Raw genomic sequence first — 24199 nt, forward strand, 5'->3', positions numbered from 1 at the left:
CAGAGGCATGTAAATTAAACTACTTGACATAGTCAATGAAGCGGGGATTTAAATATCCCCCGCTTCATTAAAATAAAAATGGCCGCCGCACTGTGCTGGCTCAGCTGATCGTCGGCACAGCACGGCAGTCAAGACACAGATCGGTCAACAGGGAACGCCTTTGTCGACCGCTTCCTTATGCCTCGTGAAATGAGGTTTACAGGAACAGTCGACAAAAGCGTTCCCTGTCAGCCTATCCGCGTCTTGACTGCTGTGCTGTGCCGACGATCAGCTGAGCTGGCACAGCACAGTGGCCATTTTTATTTTAATGAAGTGGGGGGTATTTAAATCCCCACTTCATTGACTATGTCAAGTAGTCTAATTTACATGCCTCTGTCAGCAGAGGCATGTAGTCTAGACACCCCTTAAGTGATTGGGCAACAACATGGCAAATGAAATTTAATGTTGATAAATGCAAAGTAATGCGCTTTGGGGAAAAAATAATACCAGCTATACATACAATATGATGGGGACTAATTTAGCTACAACTACTCAAGAGAGAGATCTTGTGGATAGAGAGAGGATTCATTGTGGATAGTTCTCTGAAAACACCCACTCAGTGTGCAGCGGCAGTCAAAAAAGCAAACAGCATGTTAGGCATCATTAAAAAAGGGATAGAGAATAAGACACAAACATCTCATTGCCTCTATATAAAATCATGGTACGCCCACATCTTGAATACTGTGTACAGATGTGGTTGCCTCATCTCAAAAAAGATATCTTGTTATTGGAAAAGGTTCAGAAAAGGGCAACACAAATGTTTAGGGGTTTGGAACAGGTCCCATATGGAGAGATTAAAAAGTCTTGGACTTTTTGGCTTAGAAAAGAGGAGACTGAGGGGGAGGGTATGATAGAGGTCTATAAAATCATGACTGGTGTAGAAAAAGGTAATAAGGAAAAGTGATTTTACTTATTCCCATAATATAAGAACTAGGGGTCACTAAATGAAATGAATGGGCAGCAGGTTTAAAATAAATAAAAGGAAGTTTTTCTTCACTAAGCGCACAGTCAACTAGTAGAAATCCTTGCCAGAGGATGTGGTGAAGATTAGGACTTTTAACAGGGTTCAAAAAAGAGCTAGATAGATTGATGGAGGTTAGGTCCATCAATAGCTATTAGCCAGGATAAGTAGGAATGGTGTGCCTAGCCTCTCTTTGTCTGGAAATGGATGACAGGAGAGGGATCACATGAGGATTACCTGCTGTGTTCCCTCCCTCTGGGGCACCTGTCATTGGCCACTGTTGGCAGACAAGATACTAGGCTAGATAGACTTTTGGTCTGACCCAGTATAGCCGTTCTTGTGTCAATGGGATGTGTCTGGAATGTGATTGTTTCTCATAACATGGAAATGGAAATGGCTCTGGTAGCCGGACAGTTATACTATGTAATGATCATGAGAGTGGGCAGCACGGAGCCAGAGATGGGGTCTGGGACAGCTATAATCCCATTGAGCCAGCAAGGGGCAGGAGTGAAGAAAGGGACAGCTATCTACTGTATATTTGAGAGCTTTGTGTGTCTGTCTGTCTGCCCCCAGCTCGGGGACATGTACCCCTCCTCCAGCTGTGCCTGCTACAGCTGCACCAGCCATGGCCAGGCATGTCTTACCTGGCCCCACGCTCTTGCAGTGAGAGCAGGCTGGTGTTGTCCTCTCTCCCCAGGGCAGTCTGAATATTAAGTCCCTTATTCCCAGCCCCACCCCAGAGCAATGATTTAAATGAAGAAAAACAAAAATATTCACCTAAATGACCAAAGCAATGCCCGGTAAATCCTCTAGTTTGTCATATTTTTACCAGAAACATCCAGGTATTCTGGGGTTGTGGCTGAATTTTGAAATAGTGTTGAGCTGGAGGACTTCTTACTCCGACTCCAGTAACCCTCATTTTACAAGGAGTAAGGGAAGTCGAAGGAGAAGTGTTCTTCCTTTGGCTTCCTGCTCTGTTGACAGTGCCTAAAGCCAAGTTAAGCTATTTTGATTTAAGCTACGCAATTGACATAGGTGAAGTTGCGTAGCTTAATTCACTTTCAGCCCTCTTGCGTATACATACCCCTAAACTATGTCTACACTGCAAGGTTTTTGCGCAAAAATGATCGTTTTTGCGCAAAAACCTCTGGAGCATCCACACCTCGAATGCACTTTTGCACAAGTAAATCAGCAGTAAAATGGCAGAACAGAGGGCTGCCGCCGGTGTAGATAAGCCTGCTTCTACGAGGCATAACTCCCTTTTGCACTACAGCTATTGCTCAAAAAGGCAAGTGTGGCCACTCCAGAGGGGTTTCTTTCACAAGCAGGGGCGGCCCGTGAGCCTAGGCAAACTAGGCAGTTGCCTAGGGCGCCGCCGGCCCGGGCACCCAATGATGACATCACGGGGTGTCAGGGCGCCCCATGATTACGTCATGGCCATTGACGGCCGTGTAAGCGGGGGCGCCAATCGCACTTTCCACCTGGGGCACCAGCTGCCGCAGCCGGCCTCGGATCGCTCCTGTGTACAAGAAACACCTATGGGAAAAAGCACAGGTGCTCTGATGGCCATTCACAGAATGGCCATCAGAGCATTCTTGCGCAAGAGCATCTATACAGTGTGGATGCTCTCTTGCGCAAAAGCACATCACTTTTGCAATGTGCCTTGAGGTGTGGACGTGTTTTTGTGCAAGGAGATTTTGCACAAGAACTTTTCTGCAAAAGACTTCTTGCGCAAAAACCTTGCAGTGTAGACGTAGCCCTAGAGACTAACAGATTTGATTAAGTGAGTTTTACCCATGAAAGCTTATACCCTAATAAATCTGTTAATCTCTAAGGTGCCACAGAACTCATTGTTTCTGCAGATACAGACTAATACAGCCCTTTGAGAGTCTGTTACAAGATGTTCATTGTAGTGCTGCTTTCATAATTTGATTTGGGGTAAGCTTGTTTTTATATCAATATAAATGAAATAAAAATATGAGAGCGCACCTTTAAATGCAATATAGCAAATCTCTCTGAAGACACAGAATTAAACTGTTTCCCTACACTCTATGGCAGACACACCTACTAGCAGCAATGTACTTTTATTGGAAGATAGTTTATCGTGGTTGCCACATCTCATCCCAGCTCCACCACCTTATCTGTGGTTTGTTACCAGAACATATTGTGCCAGCCCAGTGTCTGTCTGTGCCTCTACTCATAATGTAATACTTCAAGGAAAATGGCTTTGATTGATAAGAAAAGACTCAACTTCACTGCCGTATCCTGCAGAGGTAAATGAGGCTTCTGACAAGTTCTTATCTCTTTTGGCCTGTGGGTGCTAGGAGTGTTAGTATAAGCAGGTCTCAGTAAAGGCAGTATGCACTTTTAAAAAGAAACCTTAGCAAGTAAGGACAGAGGAAAAAGGGGAGTCTGCAGCAGCCAGGGAGTAAAGTTACTTGTATTTCCAAGTCTCTTGTGTAGCAGCCAGCTACCTGGCTATCCCTTGCACCAGTTTTGAATATTTGTTGATAATTTTCTCATTTGTCCATGTGTGTATAGCTCTGGTTACTTATATAAAAAGTGTTACCAGTAAATACTAGTAAGGCTCTAAGGAGCTTTGTTGTATTAGTCTCCTGATGTTTATATGTCCATACACAGCAACTAAACTCGAGGGAGGAAGATGTGCTGTAAAGGAGACTAACATATAAACACTGGGGCTCTGTTTAGTTTCTGTCTGAAGGTCAATGAACGCAGAGGAGCTTCCAAGGACATATAAAGTACGTTTCAAAACTATTTTATCCCAGTGTTCATTTAGTATGTTCATATTTTTTGTGGGTATGAGAACTGATAACAAGTTTGTGCAAGAGACTTGTCCCTTTTAAGTGAACTTCATGTGTAATATTGTTCATTCTGTGCATATTTATAGCGGATGGTAATCTATGCCATGTCTCTAGCTGTACAGTATTTTTTTATTAGAAAAATCCCTTTATCAAAAGAATGCTGAGGGTGAAAAGTCAAGAACTCAGAAGTTAGAAAATGCCTGTCTGCAACTAATTTCTGCCCCCATTCTAATTGCATAATTACATTCTTCTTTTTTCCCACAGGATCCCTGTTTTATTCAGCACAGGATGAAATAAGGCAGAGTTGTGTAGATAATGATGCTGTTGTCCATAGTACCCCATCTAAAACCATTTTTAGAGTAATATTTTTCTGATCTCCCTTGCTGCCTGGTAACTTTTGGTTATATCTGTTACTCCTACTTTGCACCCCCCAAATGTTGACATCTCCCCCTACCTATTATCCTCACCAAACTCTTGTGCTTTGTATGCAGATTTACAGAGACAGTAATAAGAGTTGCATACGAAAACAGCATTGCTCAGGGTTCTAGCAGGAGCAACAGGGTTGCAAGGAAAGTGGCAAAGTAATCCATATTACATTTTACTTGGAAAAATAATCAGATTAGTCTTCCAGATTGTTGCTTTAGAGGGGAAATAAATAAATTTCTTTACATAGCTACTTCCCATAATTTGTTGTATTTAATAGTGGTGTCAGCACTGATCTCAGCACAGCAACACAAATGTTATACAAAACACCTAATTTCTCTTGTGCTTAACTTGGTGGCTCTAACTTCAGCTAACCGTCTGCAATCCAATGTAACATCAGGTGAATAGGGAAACTAGGTGTTCTACTGATTGATATTACAAAATAAAATTTCTGGTTGTTTAAGGGATGCTGGGTTTGTAACTGTGTGAATAAAGTTCTTGCAAGCTATCTTTAAAGGAGCACTTGCCAGTGGTATGCTACAAAAATAAAGATCGGGAGAGAGTGGTCTATCAAAAGCCAAATGCTGCCCTTGCATACTGACCTTCTCCCTGAGCCATCCAGTCAAGTCAGGGCCTAGATCACTTAAACTGAGTAGATAGTAACATTTGCAGGGGGAGGGGGTGATTTCCCTCTCACAGTGTTATTCTAATTAAGATAATCTAAGGTAACATAAATAGCATAAAGGCTAGATCAATAAGTTTGCAAAATATGTTGACAGAATGAGTCAGAATGCTCAAAACATTGTGACCGTGAGCTAGTAATAAGACTTGCTTGGTGCCAATTCCCTGTGACTAGATGCCTGCTGGTTTTTTCTGGCTGTGGCTGCAGACGCTTTCAGTTTACTGCATGTCTACAGTCTGTCCAGTCCTACTTCTTTGTTACGTGACTGGAGATGTGTTTATGCCCTATAATAACATTGTAGAAACTGAAGACAAAACCTTCTGTACTCTTTCTGGCAGATTGAATAATCTTAACAAGAAAAGAGAATGAGCTGGACTTAGCAACCAGGATGCAAAGATTCTTCAATATGATATACAGGATAAAACTGCTTTTGTTTGTTTTCTTTTTAGTAGGAGTGCTAAGAAAGTCATAGTGACTGAGGGTTTGATGCCACCTAACTGAATGAATCAATTTGCACTTGGCAGAAAATAACATTATTTCAAAAAATCTTTCCAACAAGCTTTTATTAAAACTATCTCAATGAGTTTGCACATCTGTTGTAAAGCTAAATGAAATTGATACAGAATTCTGTATCACCAGTAACTCACCATTCCAATTAAGGGAATTTACATTGCAGTTAAACATCTGGAAATGGCCCATATCAACTGACTCGGACTCCAGTTTGAATCTGAACAATGATACCAAAATTAAAAAGCCCCTTTGTTCAAGTCAGCTGGCATGGGCCAGCTGTGGGTTTTTAATTGCAATGCAGTTATGTCCTATATTAGATTCTAGGGTAAAATTCCGCCATTGGGCATAACCAGTGTAATGTCATTGAAAATCAATAGGTACATCACTTACATCAAGGCTGAATTAAACCAATTTTCTATATCAGTGTTTCTCAACCAGTGGTACGAGTACCCTTAGGAGTACTCGAGAGAAGTCTGGGGGTACGTCAACACAACAGAAATTTGGAGAAAACTGAATTTTTGTTTTAAGTTTTATAGTGCTTTATTATTTTTCTACTTTTTACACCCAAAAATTTCATTGCCCGCCTGGCTACAATTAAATTGTTTAAATAAATGTGTCGCAATGGTAGAAAAAAATTGTCTCTGAAAACTGTAGGAACTGGGGGTACATTTTTTTAGGGGATACTTATAATTTATTTTTTTTGAAAAGGGGTTACTTTATAAAAAAAAAGTTGAGAAACACTGCTCTATATGAAGATGTCTCGAATAATTGTTGGCAAGACATTCTTCTGCATTCAGTGATAATCTCAAACTGTTGACAAATTGGGTGGGAAATCTATACTACTGAATAGGAATCCCAGGGTTTCATAGATTCAACCGATTGTTCATACAGCTAACACTGACTCTATTGGTTATATCTACAATTCTTTGAACAGAGAACGTAATCTCAAAACCTGTGGTCTTGTAACTAAGGATGTAAAAGTTTAAATGGTTAACCAATAAGAATCAGCTTATTGGTTTCCATTATGCTTCTAGGGAGCTGGCTGTCCCTCCATGCTGTGGGCTCTGCAGAATAAACTTATACTGCAGAGCCTGTGGTAAAGCTGGCTCCCCAGCGTTTAGCCAGCTCTTGGCACATACCTGCTGCATGCTCTGTTTCCAGCAAGCCGGCTGCACTGAGGGCTCTGCCATATAACTTTATACTGCAGAGCCCACAGCACTTGTAATCGTTACAATTTTTTAATGTTACATGGTTACATTTTTAACTTGTAACAAGTGCCACATTCAGTTAGGGTTTTGCTGGCTGCTGCCCAGGTCTAAAAATAAAAATCTTGGGCTATGTCTACACTGGCGCGCGATCTTGCGCCAGAGCTATGCAAATGAGGCTAAGCATGGAATATCGCCAAGCCTCATTTGCATATCTAATGAGCCGCCATTTTTGCGGAAGAGGCTCTTGCACAAGAAGGAGCTGTCTACGCTGCCCTTTCTTGTGCAAGAAAAACCCTCTTGCGCAATGCTGTTATGTTGATTATTTTTAGGAATAACGGCATTGCACAAGAGGGTTTTTCTTGTGCAAGAAGGGGCAGTGTAGATAGCTCTTTCTTGCACAAGAGCCTCTTCTGCAAAATGGCGCCTCATTAGATATGCAAACGAGGCTCGGCAATATTCCACGCTTAGCCTCATTTGCATAGCTCTTGTGCAAGATCGCACCAGTGTAGACATAGCCTTGGAGTTTGTGTTAGGGCCTCATGTGACCTACAAATAATATCACAGAGGAAAAACTTCAAAGAGCCAAAAAGGTGAAAACCTTTTAGGAGAGCCTGTGCTAAAATATACCATCCAATCTGTCAGAAACCAAGTCATGTAGTGGGGAGGGATAGCTCAGCTCAGTGGTTTGAGCATTGGCCTGCTAAACCCAGGGTTGTGAGATCAATCCTTGACGGGCCATTTAGGGATCTGGGGCAAATTTGTTAGGGATGGTACTTGGTCTTGCTGTGAGGGCAGGGGACTGGACTCAATGACCGTCCCTTCTATTCTGTGAGATAGGTATATTATATTATCATAAGTTACATTGGGCATGATTTTAATAATCTGTTCAACAGAGGTAAAACACAGGTTATGTCTACACTGCAATCAAATAAACCTGTGGCACCAAGTGTTAGAGCCCAGGACACCTGCCTCAGACACAGGATGCTCAGGCAGGAGTGTGGTTCTGCGACCCTCCACCTTTTGACTTTGAATCGTGCTTAGACCTTTATACTGCAATTTATAGCCCTGCTGACCTGGCGGTGCTGTGCTCTTTAGTATAGTGTAGACATACCCATAGATTCCACGTGAAAGAAGCTTCTTAGGGTTCTTCCAGTAAAGAAGTTCCACTGAAGTCAGTTGGAATTGTGTACAGAGAGGGTTTACAGAATTAAACCTTTGCATATAGGTCATAATGTGTAGGAATAGCTGTGCACAGATGACAAAAAAGCATATATTTTCAATGCCAAAGAAAGGGTTTCAATCCTAAATTGATAGTACTGACTTTGATTGAACAAGGATCTCAACTGGTTAACACTCTACAAAGGCAATTTCCCCTCCCTGGATATTCACATCTCCACATCAGATACTATGAATAAGGCACTTGTACACTGACTTGTTTAACCTCATTAACACAAGCAACTTCATCTTTATATATACCCCTGCCTCTGTTACTTCCATTCCAATTCGTCTGATGAAGTGTGTTTTGCCCACAAAAGCTTATGCCCTAATAAATCTGTTAGTCTCTAAGGTGCCACAGGACTCCTCATTATTTTAGCAGTATTAAATTCACATTAGAAAAAGGAGGAAACAATGTACTTCTAACTAATGCACTTGTACAGCTTGCTTAGACATGCCTCTCCATTGACATCTAGTGTCCATGCAGACAGCTTCAGACACTTATTTGTATTCAATATTTGTTTCTAAATAATTGTAAAACTTCACAGTAATCATGATTTTTCCAGATATAATTACTACGTACTCTTATTAGTAATAATAGGACAACACAGTAATGAGATGTTGAGCTATTATCAGGCCATTCATATTTCAACATGAACATCAAACTGCACCAAATCCAAGTTTTTAAAGTTTGGCTTAGTTTGTGATTGCTTTACTTGGCCTAGAGTTTGTGCTGTCATTGAGTTTAGAAAACAGCTACACTTGATCCTGGAAGTTCTTATGACATCCAAATCTGCTGCTAACTCCATTTTCTTGGTGCAGAATATATTCAGAAATCATATTCTGGCCTTCTTGAGGTGTAATTCACAACTGCCATTTTTTCTACATTCAGATATTCAAGTTATACCATGAAAATTACTGAAGATGATCATGATGGTGGTTGTTTTTTTTGTTTTGTTTTGTTTTCTTCAAAATCAGTCTATGAATAGTTTCTTATAAAACTGCTGATATCTCATAATTTTGAAGTCTTCCACCAGTACTCTTCTATTTCCATCTTTAACCGACTTCATAGCTTCCAAGTCCTCTGTGCTGCTTTGCCTAATCTTGGCTACTTTGTATGCTCCTTTTTTCTTCCTTCCTTTAAAAGTAGTCCTGAATGTAAGGCTTTAAGTGCCTGATGTTTAGCTTCTGCAACTGCTTTTTTGACATTTTTTTACTATCTTATATTCCTCATGACTGTACGTAATTTTTATTTTCTGCCATAGCTTAAACTTTTCCTGCCCTATACAACATTTGACCACCACCACATTGACTTGTCATGAAAATTTCCTTGCCTTTGTTTGGCTACCGGCTTCTTTTAATCTTTCTACAGTATGGTTGGATGGTCTGCCAATGCTCATTGGCATCATGGTAGTTGGTCTGGTCCTTGTCCTATCCCATTCCTAAATCTCAGACTAACTTCGCTATTCACAAGCCTCCTCCATTTTATCCTTTATTCTATGCCTTCCACTACAACCAATCTACACTGCTCTGTAATCTGTTTTCCTAGAATTATTTGTAGTCTCACATTCTTTACTTACTTCCTGAGGAAAAAAAAATCTAATCTGGGATGTGTTGTCACTGTTTTTATAAGTACTTAAGTATACCTTCCTCTTTACCACGGGTTCATTGACAACAATAGGCCATGGGCTTTGGCTGACTGTAAGATAGCTTCATTTCTGATTCCAGAAACATCCAAAGTGCTTTTGCGGAAAAGCGTCCATGCCAATCTAGACGCTCTTTTCTGCAAATGCTTTTAACGGAAAACTTTTCCATTAAAAGCATTTGTGGAAAATCATGCCAGTCTAGATGTAGCCCAGGAGTTTTACAGGATTCTGGAGATACCCCAGAAAAACTTTTCTGCATCCAAGGATGCGTTTATTCTTCTGCTTCTTTTAGTGGAAGAGAAAACATGATCTTTCGGTCACCCCTATATTCCTCTTTCCACAAGGAATAGGGGAGCTTCCAAAAGAAGGGTTTTTTTTTTTTTTTTTTTTTTTTTTTTTTACATTTGGTCCAGTCTAGACAGGCCAAATGTTGGAAAAACCTCTTCCTACAGAAGAATTGGGGGGGAAAGCAGCAGTATAAGGGTTGGGGATAGCAAGTGATGGAGAGGAGGAGAATAGAGAGGGTGGGGCTTCCAGGAAGGGGTGGGGCAGTAGATCTTGGCTTGTTCTGTCATTTAAAAAGTGATCTTGGGTGTGAAAAGGTTGGAGACCACTGACCTACAGGATCTATATAGAGCATTTCTAAATCTGAAATACCCACCTGGAGAAGTGAAAAAACAGATTGACAGAGCCAAAAAAGTACCCAGACATGAACTACTTCAAGACAACCCAAGAGAGAAAATAACAGAATTCCACTTGTCATTACCTACAGTCCACAACTTAAACCCTTCTAATGCACTGTACCCACAAAAGCTCATGATACCATCTACATGTTATTAGTCTTTAACGTGCTACCAGACTATTTATTGTTTTTTAAGTTTATTCTACAATGTTTCTGCTGCAAATTGCTCTTACTCCATTCTTCCTTGCTACTGAGCCATGTTGTATCTTGTATTACTATTCAAAGGCAGAGGCACCCTATCAACTAATCGAATAGTTGATGCAAAATGCATCGACTACTCGATTAGTCAGTAACCCGATACTTATCTTCCTTATTCATAACTATGAGTTATATAAATTTGACGAGTACATCCAGTTTCTGGCTTAGTTAAATGGCACTGGCTTTCAAAGCCTGTAGAATTCTGAAGTACTTGGTCTATTTTGCGTGGGATTTTTTAACTCTAATAGGTATACTTCTGATTTTGATAATTGTAATAAGATAATTTCAGCATTCTAATTTCTCATTCCTCTTCAGTAAGGTACTTGGCTTCTGTGGAGAGGGAATGGTTTGAATTATTCTATGATTCTACAAGCTCTCTGAACAATTTAGAAGTGGCACTAAAGCGATGATGAGAGTGCCATGATGTCTTAATCACCTGGAAATATGTAATGATATGTCCCACTCTCCTTCATGGAGAGTAAGATTCATGTAGGGAAGGGATACTCAACATGTGGCCCAGGGGCCTCATGCAGCTTGCAGCCCATTTGTTTGCAGCCCGTGGGTGGGAGTCAACACAAAAAAGTAGTCAATATAATGGTTTCTTGTTGACATGCATTTTAATAGTTCAATTCTTGGATTGTCATTGCTCATTACAAGTGCTGTCATAGGGGGTGGAAATTGGATAAATATTAATTTATTAATATTTTTTATTAATATCAGTAGAACTTTTTTATTAATATCAGTAGAACTGACTTAGAATCATAGAGCTGGAAGAACCTCAGGAAGTCATCAAGCCCAGCCCCCTGTCCAAAGCTGGACTAATCCCAACTAAATCAACCCAGCCAGGACTTAGTCAAGCCAAGACTTAAAAACCTCTAGAGATGGAGATACCACCCCCTTGCTAGGGAACACATTCCAGTACTTCACCACCCTCCTAGTGAAATAGTTTTTCCTAATATCCAACCTAGACCTCCCCCACTGCAACTTGAGACCATTGCTCCTTGTTCTGCCATCCGTCACTACTGAGAACAGCCTCTCTCCATCCTCTTTGGAACCTCCCTTCAGGAAGTTGAAGGCTGCTATCAAATCCCCTCTCTCACTCTTCTCTTCTGCAGACTAAACAAACCCAAATCCCTCAGACTCTCCTCATAGATCATGTGCTCCAGCCCCCTAATCATTTTGGTCACCCTCCACTGAACCCTCTCCAATGCGTCCACATCCTTTCTATAGTGGGGGGGCCCAGAACTGGACACAATACTCCAGATCTGGCCTCACCAGAGCCGAATAAAGGGGAATAATCACTTCTCTAGATCTGCTGGCAGTGCTCCTCCTAATATTCCATTCACCTTCTTGGCTACAAGGGCACACTGTTGACTCATATCCAGCTTCTCATCCACTGTAATCCCCAGGTCCTTTTCTGCAGAACTGGTACTTAGCCAGTCGGTCTCCAGCTTATAACAATACTTGGGATTCTTCCCTCCCAAGTGCAGGATTCTGCACTTGTCCTTGTTGAACCTCATCAGTTTTCTTTTGGCCCAATCCTCTCTACGTCACTCTGGACCCTATGCCTGCCCTCCAGTGTATCTACCTCTCCCCCCTTGCTTAGTGTCATCTGCAAACTTGCTGAGGGTGCAATCCATCCCTTCATCCAGGTCATTAGTAAAGATGTTGAACAAACCCAGCCCTAGAACTGATCCTTGGGACACTCTGCTGGAAACTGACCACCAGCCTGACATCAAGCCATTAATCACTACCCGTTGGGCCCGACAGTCTAGCCAGCTTTCTATCTATCTTACAGTCCATTTATCCAATCCATAATTCCTTAACTTGCTAGCAAGAATATTGTGGGAGACGGTATCAAAAGCTTTGCTAAAGTCAAGGTATATCACATCCACTGACTTCCCCATATCCACAGAGCCAGTTACCTCATCATAGAAGCTAATCAGATTGGTCAGGCATGACTTGCCCTTGCTGAATCCATGTTGACTATTCCTGATCACGTTCCCCTCTTCTAAGTATTCAGAATGGATTCCTTGAGGATCCCCTTCATGATTTTTCTGGGGACTGAGGTAAGGCTGACTCGTCTGTAGTTCCCTGGATTGTCCGTCTTCCTTTGTTTAAAGATGGACATTTTATGACTTAAATGGGGACTGTGTTGTGTAGTCTTGCCTTAATCTTTGTTCAAAAGCTTCAGAGGGGTAGCCTAGTCTGTAACAGGAAAAACTTAAAACAACAAATACTCTAGCACCTTATAGACACACAACATGTAGATGATATCATGAGCTTTTGTTGGCACAATCCACTTCTTCAGGTGACAGGAGTGTTGGAAGTTTATGCCTATCAGTGTGAAAGAAGCTATTTGCATATATTTGCATGTATATGCAACCACACTTAAGTTCTGGCCCTCGGCATGTGCTGTGAGTATCATTGGGTCCATGGGGATTCCAAAGTTGGGTAGCCCTAATGTAGGGTATCCCACTTCCCCATAGCCATATGGACTTGGAGACAGAAGAAATTCCACAGAGAAGTCATCCCTAAGTGCTAGAGAAATTCTAGTTGGCAGGAGCAAATAGAAAGAGCAGCCTCAGCAGGTATTGCAATTTTGAGGGAAGAAGATAAGATAGGGCACAGGTGGGACATAGTTGGAGCCACTCCTACTTTCCCAATGGTCACTGTACTTTCCCAATGGTGACTCCATAGGGGAACTAGGACTTATCACTCTGACTCTGCTTTTATGTCTATCCCTTTCCCCATCTTTTTGGGTCTGTTTGTAAACACATGTATTAAGCATAGGCTCTTTTGTGTGTGGAGAACACTGAACGGTTGCTTTCTAGAAGGAAGGTATCTGTTTCTTTTCCATGTTTTATTTTTAAACATGTTTGGTTATTTGGTCTCTTGAACAATTTTAAGAATGAACTGGTGAGCACAGACAATTTTTTGCTCAATTGGTGAGCCAGCCAGGAGCCATTTCAGAGGCATAGCAAGAGTGTTCTACGCCTAGGGGCAAAAGCAAAAATTTGTGTCCTCCTCCTCACCGTGTGGCGGGGCCCCGAACCTGGCGCATGGCTGAGCCCAACCCTGGAAGGGAAGGGGGAGCTTGCACTGTGTCTTACCCCACTTCTTCCAGTTTGGGACCGATCCCCCGCACACACTAACCTGCTGACAGAGACGGAGGGGGTAGGCTGGGGGTGAAGATGTGGGGAGGAGGTTCCAGCCATGGGTGGTGGGTGGAGGAGGAGAAGGCGAGCCAAGGGATGACAGGGGAGCAAAGGGGGACTAAATTGGTGCCCCCCTAGCATGGCGCTGGGGGGAACTGCCGCCCCCCCCCCTCCGCTGTCCCCTCACTGTGCCCCTGAGCCATTTGCTCATATTAGTCAAACCAATTTGACACAGTTTCAAACTGGCCATCTGGAATATGGATAGTAAATATAGAGCTGGTGTGGCCAAACTGTGGCTCTTTTACAGTCAAAGTATAGCTTGTGGAGGCCCAGCTCCCAATTATATGACTCCTAGATGTGTCAAAACCTTCAGGGGGTAGCCGAGTTAGTCTGTACAGGATAAACTTAAAAAACAACAGATGGTCTGGTAGCACTTCGTAGACTAACAAAACATGTAGATGGTACCATGAGCTTTCATGGGCACAGCCCATTTCTTCATTGGGCTGTGCCCACGAAAGCTCATGGTACCATCTACATGTTTTGTTAGTCTATAAAGTGCTACCAGATTATTTGTTGTTTTTAAAGTTTATACTAGATGTGTGTATAGGGGGAGTTTCTGCCCTTTGGTGGGGCTAAGGGCTCTCGATCTTCTGAAGATTGGAGACTTGGAGGGTCTCAGTCTGTTTGGCCACCTCTAATATAGAGGTTGGACTTTAGAGGTTATGGATCCTAAGTACACATGTAGCAGGCTAGCCTGGGCACAGGGGAAATCTATAAGTGCTGCTTTAGTGAAATGCCTTAAATAACTGGTTAACCAAAAGTAATAAAAGCAAACTGCTTTCCTGGGCATAGAGCCATACTTTAAGAATATATTGCAGTGAAACATTTTCTGGGCAAAATGCCCAGATACAGCAAAGGCTAACACCAAATCCCACAAATTAAGAGTAATGGTGGCCAAAAAATATTAAAGACTCTCTCACTTCTTTTGTAAGAAAATATGCACCTAAATATGGGAGCAGGACATAAAGCACTAAACAACCCTGGGCTTCATTATGTGAAGTAAAAGTTAAACAAGGAAACAAATCAAGGAACTAAAAGAATCAAATAAGAAATTTAAAAAAGCCAGTGGAGAATATAGGAAACTGCAGATAGCACTTCTGCTTGCAGTTCACAAAAAAGAAGGGAAGGCGAGGAGATTTACAGGGTACAGCCCGCAAGAGGGACAGATGTCAGATTGGGAAAGATAAAGCTAAAAATATTAAATGTGTTGAGTGGCCCAGAAGCAGTTAACTCTAGCAAGGGAGGGAACCCCATCATCCATTTGGGTGCAGAAAGGAGCAACAGGCACTTGAGGAACAAATTCAGGTTCTGTGGAAATGGGTAGAAAGCCCCATTCTCTTCCAACAGCGGCAATAAAAACCAGAGGTCCTGGTTCTTAATCCTCTCCTTCCTCCCTCTTTCACTAAACCCTGCTGTCCTCTGAGCTAATAATATAACCTTCCTTCCCTAATATTTTTACATAAGGGTCAAGTTTTTCCTTTGTCCTATCTTCTTCCAAAGCCTCTCATTTTCATTTTCTCTTGTAGTACTCACTTGGCTCACATTGTTAAACTCAAACTCACTGCAGCTGCCTGTTCTTTAAAATGCATTCACAGTCTCAATTAATTTCCCTTCACTGATGTTTTCCTCCATTCTACACTACTTCCTCCTTACATGATAGTTACAGAAAGAGAGCTAGCAGGAAAGAAAACAAAAATAATTAAAATGCTTAGAGTAAACAATTTAGAAATCTGTGTAGACCAAATCCACACAGAAACACCTTTTGAACCCCGACCAGGATTGTTCTATCTGCTTCCCAAAATCCATAAACCTGGACACCCCGGACGTCCCATCATCTCAGGTATCTGCACGCTCACTACTGGTTTATCCAGCTATGTAGACTCTCTTCTCAAACCCTACCCAACCAACACACTCCCAGCTATCACCAAGATACTACTAGTGATAGAAATGTAGCCGTGTTAGTCTGGTGTAACTGAAACAAAATACAGGACTATGTTTCAGCTACACAAGATACTACTGACTTCCTAAGGAAACTACAAAACATTGATAACCTCCCTGATAACACCATCCTTGCTACTATGGATGTAGAAGCTCTATACATCAACATCCCACATGAAGACAGAATACAAGCAATTAGAAACACTATCCCAGAGGACAGCACTGCCAATCTGACAGCAGACCTATGTAACTTTGTTTTCACCCACAATTATTTCCAGTTTGAGGACAACTTATACCTCCAGATCAGCGGAACAGCCATGGGTACACGCATGGCCCCACAATACGCTAACATCTTTATGGCTGACTTAGAACAACATTTCCTCAGATCCCATCCCCTCTTACCCCTTCTCTACTTGCGCTACATCGATGACATCTTTATGATCTGGATCCATGGCCAAGAAACACTGAAGACATTCCACAGAGATTTTAACAACCTACACCCCACCATCAATATCAGCCTGGACCATTCTACACGAGAGATCCATTTCCTAGATACCACAATACAAATCACCAATGGTAAATTAGACACTACTCTCTTCAGAAAACCCACTGACTCATACAGTTACCTTCATGCCTCCAGCTCCCATCCAGAACACACCATACGATCCATCGTCTATAGCTAAGCCCTTCGATACAATTGCATCTGCTCTAATCCCACTCACAGAGACCAGAAACTTCAGGATCTCTACAAAGCATTTATAAACCTCAACTACCCACCTGGGGAAATAAAAAACAAATTGAAAGAGCCAGACGAATACCCAGAAACCATCTACTTCAAGACAGACCCAAGAAAACCAACAATAGAACACCGCTTGTCATCACTTACAGCCCCCATCTTAAACCCGTCCAACACATTCTCAATAAACTACAACCTATACTGGAACAGGATACTACCCTCCGAGAGGCTGTGGGAGACAGACCCATAGTCTCCTATAGACAACTACCTAACCTCAAGATGATTCTTACCAACAACCACAGGACATACCCCACTAACACCAACCCTGGAACAAACCCCGTTACCAGCTTTGTCCATATATTCACTCGGCTGATATCATTATTGGACCTAACCAATTGAGTTGTAAGATCAAGAACACATATTCCTGCTCATCCAGAAATATAATTTATGCCATCATGTGCTGGCAATGTCCATCTGCTATGTACATTGGACAAACGTCTCAGACACTTCGCCAAAGAATCAATGCCCACAAAACAGATATTAGACAGGATCACTGTAGTGGGGTGGAGACCTCCCCCACTACCGGAAGGGAGAAAATACCCTTCTGGAAGCCATTTTGGGTGCAGTAGGCAAGGGCCGGGGCTAGGACTATAAAAAGCCTGGCTGAGAGCTCAGTTGGGGCCCAGCCTCTGAGGGAGACAGAGGCCTGTCCTGAGCTCCCTGACCTGGAGGCTGAGGCCACCCACAGCTGCTTTCCACACGGCCACGGAAGACTGCCCTGCCAGGGCTGCTGAGGCCTGGCCAAGCCAGCCAGCAGAGCTACCCTCTGTCTCAAAGGAACCCGGGGCTCTGCTGGTGCCTGGTGAACCTGAGGACCTGCCTGAGACGGAGGTCCTGCTTAAGCCCCGAGGCCTGGGGACACCCGGAGACCCTAAGGTCCTGCCCAAGCTAGAGGATCTGCAGACTGACAGGGACCCTGAGGGCTTGCCAGAGCCGGTGGATCGGCTCAAACCCCGATGCCAGCCGGGAACCTGGGGCCTTGCGAACCTGCTGGATGTTGCAGGGTTCCAACCCACTGAAGCCTGGATCAGGCCGCCCGGACCCTGCTGGGACGACACTGACCTCGGCTCCCTAGCCTGCTGAAGAAACAGGTACCTGCGAAGGGGGAGACGAGGAGTGGCCCAGGGGGTAGCACGGGCTGAGAGCAGCCCTAGGCCAGCAAGTTGCGGGCTGGAGTCCCTGCTGAGCCAGTAGCAGCTGCACTGCTGCATTCAGGGCCCCTGGGCCGGGTCGCAGTGGATTGGGTGGCCCTACGCCACCCTGCCACCAACCGGGTGGCAGTCTCCCCCTCGCCACTGCTGCAGGTGCGCTACCTGCCCAGCTCCTGAACTAGGAGCTTCTACAAACCTGTGTGTTTGCGGCCATGCCTTGCATTAGGGCCTGGCCGCCATTTGCTGCCCTGCCCTGAGTTAGGGCTGGGCTTTGCTTACTGAGTTGGTTGGCCCACCCTCAGCTAGGGCTGGGCCGGCAGTTTGTGTTTGTTTGCGGCCACGCCTTGCACTAGGGGCTGGCTGCCATTTTTGATTAGCTGCCCCGCCCTGTACCAAGAGCCTGGGCTCAGCTCATTGTGATTAGCTGCCCCGCCCTGTACCAAGGGCCTGGGCTCAGCTTATTGTGCTTTGCCGCCCCGCCCTGCTCGAGGGCCCGGGCTCGCACCCTGTGCTTTGCCACCCCGCCCTGATTGAGGGCCTAGGCTTCCATACGGCGTTTTGGTGCCTGTCCGGGATCCGGAATGGACCTTAAAGGGCCAGGACTAGAACTGTTGCCCTGCCCATAACTGCAAGTTAGAGACTTGAGTATACAGAGAACTTCTTCCCCAGTGGCCCGGACCTGAAGCAAGGCCGGGCCCCTGAACTATTGCCTCTCAGCCCGACCTGAAACTAGGCTGGAAATAGACTCACAGACTCGGACTATTTTAAGGCACAGTAGGGCCGTAGGGTGGACTAGCTGCCCACTGCATTGGGGCGGAAGAACCGCCTCCCAAAGGCCTACCGACCTACAACCAACCAGCCCCCCGGAAGGGGGGGGAAGCGTAGAGGCTGTTGTGGGCACTGCCGGAGGGCAGTGTCTGAAAAGGAGCCCGCCACCTGCCAGCCGAGCTAATTCCCAGAACCGACGGTAGGTGGCACTGTGACGGACGTGTACCCCGCTACAATCACAAAGAAAAAACAGTTTCTTGCCATTTCAACCAGAAAGGGCATTGTCTCAACAACCTGATTACCTGCATCCTGCTTCAAAGACCTTTTAATGCCTGTGGAGGCAGCTCGTAATAAAACTGCCTCTGGCTACTTGTTGCTTAAACACAACACAGAGTGAAGGCTTGTTTTCTTCCACACACCAGACTTGAAAGAGAATCCTCTGAAATGTTATTCATGCTTAAATTTGACACTTTACACCTAGGTCTTAACAAGGACCCTAATTACCTTACCCATTACAAAGATAGCTTCCCCAATTATCACCTCTAATAACATTAGCTCACAGACATTTACCTCCCCCCTCATCCCCCTTCTGTTCTGAAATTTGATTTGTCCTTTTCATATGTGTTCATTTTTTTGATTGTATCCTTCGGTGTACATATGGTCGTGCCAATTTTCTTCCACAATTTGATCTGAGGAAGTGGGTCTGGCCCATGAAAGCTCATCACCTAATAAACCATCTTGTTAGTCTTTAAAGTGCTACATAGTCCTATTTTTTTGTTTCAGCTAGAAACATTCAGTAAGATTAATAATTAACACTGCAGCAGTGCAACAACTAAAGAGACTTTTAACTTTTTAGACGACAAAGTTTTTGTTCCTTATGTGGGTCGTCTTTTTCCTATATCGTAGTGTTCTTAAAGTAAATAATCCTAACTTAATACAACAAAGTGGGCAAATAAGTGATTTATCCATTATTCTTATTTTTAAATAAAAGGTAACACTCCTAATTAAATGTTTAATTATTTTGTTTAACTGTTTTGTAAAATGCATTGTCTTAACTTTAAGCTCTTGATATATTTTCTTGTACAGTTATAAGTACAATAAGCATCATTCATCTTCAATTGTAAGTTTGTTTTGTATGTGAATATTTTGTTTTTACTTTTTTGCTCCAGCAAAAATCAATTTTGGACTCTGTTCTATGTTAATATTATGGTTGGTCATAAACACCATAATATCCACTCTGGTATTTTTTCCAAAAAGCATAGAGCTTTTTGTGGCAAAGTTAGCGACGAAGTGTGTGTACATCCAGACTGTAAGTTTCTTTCGGAACAAGCTTTTACAGAAGAGATCTTCCGAAAAAACTTCTTCCGAAAGAGAGCATTCACGCTACCAAAGTGATCTGCTTTTTCAAAAGATAGCGTCCACATTGAATGGACGCTATCTCTCATTTAAGCTGTGATTATTATGGACCACCAGGGCACCTGTGCTTTTTCCTCTTTCCTCTTCTTTCGAAAAAACTCCCTCTTCCGCATCCACACACGTCTTTTCCCAAAAAAGCTCTTTCAGAAAAGGCATTCTTCCTCATAGAATGAGGTTTACCAATGTCGGAAAAACCCCTGCATTCTTTCAATTTTCTTTCGGAAGAACGCAATAGCAGTGTGGACGTAAGTGAATTTTTTTCGGAAAAACAGCCGTTTTTAAAAAAAAAAAAAACTCTGCAGTCTAGACTCACCCTGTCAGTGTAGATGCTGCTATTAATTATGTTGCCATAAATGGCCTCCCCAGTATCTCAGTACTCCGCATGAACAAACTAGGGATGTTAGGAAGCATGTAATTCGGTAATTGTGTAGCTGACTAATTTTGTCGGTTACACAATTAACTGATAAGTGACTCTTTGTTTAAAGGAGCTTGAGAGCCGGTAGGCAGGCACACTGGCTCAGTCCTGGCTCTCACTTCGTCCCAGCAGCTACTCCCTCTGCAGCTCTGCATTTAAAAGAGCTTGAGAGCTGGCTACGCTGTTACATCCCTAGAAAAAAACTGATCTCATCTGAGTATAAATTTAGGTTATGAGGAGAAAAAAAGTGAAATTCATTATGTTAACCAACTTAAGCTGTTAATGGTACATCCAAAAGACTGGAGACGCCAGAATATCTCAGTGCACTGTCATAAAACCTCCAGTTATTTGGAAAAAGAAAAGATAAGGAGGTTTATAAAAAACAGTCTGGCCAACTACACGTCAGCCTACCATATATGGATTATTGAGTACGCAGTTGACCTTGGAGACATTAGCCAGATCTGGCCTAACTTAATTTGAGCTGATATTATTAAGCATAGTTAGTTTAGCCATATTCCAATGAGGTATATGAATAAATTTGTTCCTGGGGCAACAGCAGATGTATTGTTGTATACTATTTTAACAGAATAATATTCAGGAATGTATGTATGAGACTCAGTAGCTGAGTAAGGGACTCTGCAGTCGGCATCTTTCAAACTAGGAGACACGAATATGTAGAACCTCTAGACCATCCCTGATAGACATTTATCTAACCTACTCTTAAATATCTCCAGAGATGGAGATTCCAGAACCTTCCTAGGCAATTTATTCCAGTGTTTAACCACCCTGACAGGCAGGAAGTTTTTCCTAATGTCCAACCTAAACCTCCCTTGCTGCAGTTTAAGCCCATTGCTTCTTGTTCTATCCTCAGAGAGCAAGGAGAACAATTTTTCTTCCTCCTCCTTGCAACACCCTTTTTAGATACTTGAAAACTCCTATCATGTCTCCTCTGTCTTCTCTTTTCTAAACTAAGTCCATTTCTTTCAGTCTTCCCTCATAGGTCATGTTCTCTAGACCTTTAATCATTCTTGTTGCTCTTCTCTAGACCTCCAATTTTTCCACATCTTTCTTGAAATGTGGTGCCCAGAACTGGACACAATACTCCAACTGAGGCCTAATCAATGCAGAGTAGAGCGGAAAAATGACTTCTAGTGTCTTGCTCACAACACACCTGTTAATGCATCCTGGAATCATGTTTGCATTTTTTGCAACAACGTCATAATGTTGACTCATATTTAGCTTGTGGTCCACTATAACCCCTAGATCCCTTTCTGCCGTACTCCTTCCTAGATAGTCGCTTCCCATTCTGTATGTGTGAAACTGATTGTTCCTTCCTAAGTGGAGCACTTTGCATTTGTCCTTATTAAACTTCCTCCTGTTTACCTCAGGCCATTTCTCCAATTTGTCTAGATCATTTTGAATAACGATCCTTGCAGAGAGGGGAAGAGTGAGAGAGAAGGTGGAGTGAGAGGAGACCAGAGCAGACCTAGGAAGATATAGCAACAACATTGCCAGAGATAAGTAAGTGGGGGGAGGGGGAGAGGATCCCTAAAACGGGGGTTTTACCCCTCCTTCTCCTGTCAGCCTGAGAGACCAGTTGGGAGCTGGAAAGGCCTATTTTTGCAGCCCAGGCTGACCTTGGGACACTGGCCCCGATGACTTTGTGGCTGAGAGACCGGAGCTGGAACCCTGCCAAGCACTACTAGTGCAGGATTGAGATCACCCAAGGAGGGACTGGGCAGGGCACCGGGACCCAAGAGTGGGGTTACCCTATCACAGTATTCTGTCTCATTATCGAAACATTTATGGAGATATTGAACAGAACTGGACCCAGAATTGATCCCTTGGGACCCTACTTATGCGTTCCAGTATGACTGTGAATCATTGATAACTACTCTCTGGGAACAGTTTTCCAACCAGTTAAATGCACCCATCTTACCATAGCTCCATCTAGGTTGTATTTCCTACTCTTTAGAAATTATGTTTGGTTATTTGATTTCTTAAACATTTCTGAAAAAAACTTTGAATTGTAGTCAAACAATTGGCTACAGCTTTTAATCCATATCTGTTTGTTTTTTTGTCTCTTTAGAGGGAAGTTCTGTAGAAACAGTCTGTTACTCTGGCTCCATTCTAAGTAGGCTGCAGGTACTAACGTAATACAAAAAGATAAATTACAGAAATTAGAGAATTTTTCAGGTTCTATTAAGGAGAGAGTGGGCAACCCCCTTATGCTGGGGGGGGGGGGTTTAAAACAGCCAGACCCAGTTTCAGTAAAAGTCAGGGGAAGTGTGCACTAGCTCCGTGTGTTCTCCACTAGCTCCCCAATACTGTACTGGTTGTGTGGATAAGCTGTTTTCACTCTCAAGCTGTCAAATCTGCTCCTTCTACCAGCTCCAAGTTAATTTAAAATGCTTCTGAAATTAGCCCAATTACAAGTGAATCTGTATTGAAAGAGAGCACTGCATCAGTATGCTCAGAGCCAGAGCAAACGCCTGGGAGTAAATACATGGATTAAATACATCCAGGCTGGAGTATTTGTATCTTCAGCTAACCTGTAAGAGTAAAACAAAGGCAAATGAATAAGAGAGATATGTGATGTGGTATCTCTTTCAGAGTAATACCTTGATGTGCATGCAGAGAAAGCTGAGGAGGTAGCCAAAAGTGCAGTCCTTCATTCCAAACATTTTATGATACTGTATTTAAATGTCTATACATTTGCATCTGCATTTATTCCTGCCCTGCTCCTACTTGTCTAGCTTGATTCATCCTTGACTTTTCATCCCCCAGGTGAGAACTCAGATTCCAACAAGTCCCAGTTCTCTGCCATTTCAATGGAATGAAGGAGCAGCTGCAGTCAAGAGGCTGTTGCTAAGCAACACATTTCAGCTTCCCCATGGATTTGAGTTACCATAGTGACAGCTGGGAGCGCAGATGCGCTAAACCGAGCTGCATAAAAGGAGCTGCCTCTTGAAAAGCAGGGCAGTTCTGTCCTGAAAGAGAGACTTCTAAACGAGCAAAGGCAGATGGAATAATGAGCACAGGACTGTGTATCACAACCTGTACTTGCTATTTATATAGTGCTGAGGGAGAAAATGAGAGAAGATCCCTGCCCAGAGGCGCTTACCAATTTATGCAGATGACATAGCAAGTAAAGATAACGTCCGCACAAGGGCAAGGGGGATTAGTTGAATGGAACAGGTGCTGGGGCCATCGCTCTCGTGGTTTACATTACCAGAATCTGCAAACTAAACGATATCTTCATAACTAATCTATGTGCACATTATTTTGTTACAAATTGTAGCTACCAAAGGAGGCAGTCTTATACGTAGGGTGTGTCTACACAGCACAGTTATTTTGAAATAAACATCAATTATTTCATAACAATGCAAGTATTTACACAGCAATTCTATTCTTCTTCAAGTAGTGTCCCTGTGGGTGCTCCACTGTAGGTGTCGGGCTCGTCCCAGCACCACAGATTGGAGATTTTCAATAGCCGTAGTCAGCTGGACTGCGCATGTGTGGTAGAGTCTCGCGCTGTTCACGCCCTTTGCCTGCTACACATGGTCTGGCTCCCACCAGTTTCTCTCAACTGCCCTCCGTCATAGAGCTATGCTGCTCTCTTCATCCTGTCAGAAGAATTTCAAACAGTTTGTTAGAGTGTTCATCGTTAATTAGTTACTTTAGTCATAGTTATAGTTGTTACAGTTCTAAACGTTGATTTAAAAAAAAAAAGAAGTTTTCTGTTAGTCTTGCACAGGCTTAGGCCATGGCAAGAATGCCTGGATCACCAGGATTCAAAAAACATGATATTTGCTGCAAGGCCATGGTGGCCTTGGACGGGCAGTCTTCGGGTATGCCTAGACTACATGCCTCTGCCGATAGAGGCATGTAAATTAGACTACCCGACATAGTCAATGAAGCAGGTATTTAAATATCCCCGGCTTAATTAAAATAAAAATGGCTGCCACACTATTCAGGCTCAGCTGATCGTTGGCACAGCGAGGCAGTCAAGACGCGGATCGGTCAACAGGGAACACCTTTGTCGACTGCT

At 43.0% G+C, this 24199-nt stretch overlaps 1 long non-coding RNA gene across 5 annotated transcripts in view; it reads left to right on the forward strand.

The window, feature by feature from the left end:
* The window catches only part of LOC112545292 (uncharacterized), a 60459-nt gene that overhangs the window by 3837 nt on the left and 32423 nt on the right, over positions 1-24199 (forward strand). Inside the window, exons 1-3 of one of the 5 annotated variants that reach the window (XR_012906407.2) lie at positions 338-3273; positions 3641-3759; positions 21559-21669. This is a non-coding gene — a long non-coding RNA (uncharacterized LOC112545292). Of the gene's footprint in view, positions 1-337; positions 3274-3640; positions 3760-21558; positions 21670-24199 lie in introns of those variants that run through there. The other 4 variants (XR_016350465.1, XR_012906408.2, XR_016350466.1 and 1 more) reach the window with 4 other exon arrangements.

This window comes from Pelodiscus sinensis, chromosome 11 (assembly GCF_052426305.1).
Source record: "Pelodiscus sinensis isolate ZL-2025 chromosome 11, ASM5242630v1, whole genome shotgun sequence".
Taxonomy (NCBI): Eukaryota; Metazoa; Chordata; order Testudines; family Trionychidae; genus Pelodiscus; species Pelodiscus sinensis.